Here is a 4375-nt window from a genome sequence, read left to right as displayed (position 1 = left end):
GTTATTCAACAATAAAATCAAACAACTAAACAACTAGTGTTCATCCCCCCGAGTGTTATGTATCAGAGCGACAACCCGACTTGGACTAACGGCAGCTAATCCTTCAATTCTTGAATATCTGCACGTTACCAACAAAGGGTAACATTCAAACAGAAGGGTGAGAATTCAAATCATTATAAATAAACATAATATGGGAAATGTAAAACACAAGAAGAATACATTTCAAGAATTCATCACTCTTCACATAAACACGCATTCGTATACAATATATCAAGATTCACATGTTTAGCACATTCAATTCCAAGTGATCAAACATGGTTACTAAACAATGTACATAATCATATTTCACCAACATATAGATTCTATATACATATCCTTTCCAACAATATTCACAAAGTAACAATTGTATACAAACATAACCATATTCCAAATATACAAGTTATCTTCACATAATCACGTACACACGTTTTCCAATTATATATACATGTACACAATTTACAGACATATCGCAAGTATGGACATATATCCCCAAATGCACCTATTCATCTCTATCCCAATTCACAAAACATCATAGAATATATTTATATCATTGGAATCATGTCGTTTATATCAAAATATACAAGTAATTACATCTCTCATCACATGTATCATCATCAATCAAACATGATTCTCATATCCACATATATACATATATCATTAATTCATATATATTCACATCTACATCACATATATCACATCAACCATTCATATCAAATGATTTCAACTTAGCAACAATATCATCAACGCGGTACAACAATCACTTCATCATCACAACGACTCGAATGAAACTCGATATGCAACTCAATAATATGCATATGCATGTGGTACCATTTGGATTAAAACTCCCGTCTCAAACATTGTCACTTGGGCCATCGTCGTTGCCATTTTCAGGCTAAAAGTCGTTGCCATCTTTCAGGCTAATAGTCGTTGTCATTTTCAGGCTAATAGACACTTATGTAATGGACGCGACTTAAATGATGCACATCCATAAATACAACATAAACAACACGTCACAACATCGTCTAAACAACATCAAATCAATGCCAAGGTTCTATGGCAACAACCATGTCATTACTATGATAGTAACTCATCACTTCTCAATCACGTCTTTTTGTCGTATCAACATACAACAATATTCGCTTCATACTTATCAACACAATACAACGTATCAACATTGACCATAAGGTCTACAACAAAAACAAAAAATTCAACATACAACTTATCAACATTGACCATAGGGTCTACAACAACAACAAATTCAACATACAACTTATCAACATTGACCACAGGGCCTACAACAACAACAATTCATCATAGTACACAATCAAGTAACGACATGACACGACTAACTCAACTTCTTAATAAAAGCATACATGTCATGAATATCATATCCCATAACATATCCTCTAATGCTATCCACAATTCATCAATCCATAATGCACACACACTTAATTACATGTTATCCACAATTCGTCACATAACATGTGTTGCACCGTCATTCACCAATTCACAAAACACATAAGAATAATCATAAGTTATTCACGCAAAAACATCATAATTAATTTATCAAATGCTAACATACTCTATCCTATCATATAGATAATACATTAGCTTTCTAACGCTTCGAACGACACATAAACCAGAGTTACGGATCAAAAGTTATGACATTTTGAAGTTTCACAAAACATGGCATTTTCACCCGGCAGAAGAAATCCTTCGCCTGACGCTCCAGGTCAGTAGCGTGACCACAAAAAAGGTCACTCGCCCGGTGCTCGCCTGACGGAAGACACCAGACAACAAAATTTTGTGCATTTTCGGCACTTTCAATTCCAACTCAAATCCGATTTTTGGCAACTAAAACTCATCCAAACCACAATTTAACACACATAAAAGGTTCCTAAACATGTTTATAATCATAAGTTCACATAAAAACATCATCAAACATGATTAGTAGCACAAATCCCATGAATTCAACATAAACCCTAACATGTGAAAATCTATGAAATTGAGAAAATAAGAGATCATACACAAAACATACACACAACATTACCCAATTATATAAACCTATAATCATTTGGATTCTAACCCTTACCTTGAATCTCTAGTCCACCCTCTTCAAGAATCTAATTCCCTCTTATCTTTCTCTTCTTTCTCTATTCCTCTCGCTTTATCCTCTTTTCCCAAATGAAAGTTATGAAACAATTATCTAAATCCCTAACTCTTTTACCATCCCTCTTTTCTTAATTGGGCTTAACCCACAATCTTTCTAGCATCATAATTATAACACTTAGGCCCAATTAGTTATATCTCTCTAATAACTCAATTAACTTAAATAGCACAATTACACACATAATCAAATATTGATATAATTATATCACATAATAACTAAATAAACAATTACTAAAAACACCAAATAATATAATTGTAGCAACCTGCCCTAAAAATTAAATTTAGAGTCGCCACCTATTCTACCAGGGCGAATAGGAAACCCTACGCAGTATAAAGATCTGGGTAAGATTATTATAATCAGGTCGAGGGAAGGTGTTAGGCACCCTTAACCCTTTCCTAAGGTTTTGAATTGAGAGGCGGAGGTTTATGGCTAAAATTATTAAGTTAATAGCTAAGGAAGTGAATCGGGAAAAAAAATGAAATTTGAAACGAATTAGGATTTAGGGAAGGGGACTCGCCTTGTTGCCAAGTGCCTACGTATCTCCTTAGGGAGAATCAGATTCAACGCAGTTCGGGGCAGGGTTGTACGCCTTAGAATTTAGTATGAGGTGGTTTGAAGGTATTTTGAATTACCTTATCGTAGTTTTGAAATGCGAAGTTTGCAAGGTATTTTGAATTACCTTATCGTAGTTTTGAAAATCGCAGTATTGAAGAGATGAGTTTTAAGTGTGTTAGATGGCGTACAACCCTAGTTTAAATTTGTACTATTAACCGCAATGATCAATAGGTTTGATCACCATAATTAATAGATTAGTAGGGAATTGTTACCAATTCTAATCGATAGGTTTGATTATCACTAATAACAAATAAATATATTTTTTATAATTTAATGGTTTAATTTTTATCGTTATCCCTCGTAATCGATAGATTTGATTATAAATAATGACGAATTCTTAAAGGGAAATATGCTAATCATCGTAACCAATAAGATGGTTAAAACCTTTTAGTAAAATAAAATGTATTTTGGTTTAATTAGTTAAATGATTGATTATTAACCATCGCGACCAATAGATTTGGTCGAAACGAATAATGAATTAATTTCCTAATACTTTGGCCAAATGGCCAGTGGGATTGAGCAAACCCTAATGCATCGATAACAATTTTCTAGGGTTTTTTGTGACTTTTATAATTAAAATCAATTAAACAAATTAAATCGACATAATCGGAATAATCGGGATAATCCTAACTAATCATAACCCTAATCCTAATTATGTTAATAATCCTAATTGAATAATTTAAACATAATTAATCAAATCTAGTTAAATATTAAACCTAAGAAGCTAATTAATAGTTATATAAATAGTATAAAATTAATTAAATAAAACCTGGAAAAAATCCTGTGTGATGGCTCTCTGAGTATCCATGGTGCATCTTCAGCCTTGCGTGCGTTAGATTGGATTGTAGGAGATCCAATGGTGCATGAACGAGGACGTATGGTAGGCTTTCATGGGGTATGCTGCGTTGGATCTTGTAGGAAGTCTTTGTAAAAATCAATTAAACAAATTAAATCGACATAATCGGAATAATCGGGATAATCCTAACTAATCATAACCCTAATCCTAATTATGTTAATAATCCTAATTGAATAATTTAAACATAATTAATCAAATCTAGTTAAATATTAAACCTAAGAAGCTAATTAATAGTTATATAAATAGTATAAAATTAATTAAATAAAACCTGGAAAAAATCCTGTGTGATGGCTCTCTGAGTATCCATGGTGCATCTTCAGCCTTGCGTGCGTTAGATTGGATTGTAGGAGATCCAATGGTGCATGAACGAGGACGTATGGTAGGCTTTCATGGGGTATGCTGCGTTGGATCTTGTAGGAAGTCTTTGTAAAAATCAATTAAACAAATTAAATCGACATAATCGGAATAATCGGGATAATCCTAACTAATCATAACCCTAATCCTAATTATGTTAATAATCCTAATTGAATAATTTAAACATAATTAATCAAATCTAGTTAAATATTAAACCTAAGAAGCTAATTAATAGTTATATAAATAGTATAAAATTAATTAAATAAAACCTGGAAAAAATCCTGTGTGATGGCTCTCTGAGTATCCATGGTGAATCTTCAGCCTTGCGTGCGTTAGATTGG

Source organism: Vicia villosa, linkage group LG2, assembly GCF_029867415.1.
Source record: "Vicia villosa cultivar HV-30 ecotype Madison, WI linkage group LG2, Vvil1.0, whole genome shotgun sequence".
NCBI lineage: Eukaryota > Viridiplantae > Streptophyta > Magnoliopsida > Fabales > Fabaceae > Vicia > Vicia villosa.
Note: the sequence above shows the minus strand (reverse complement) of the source record.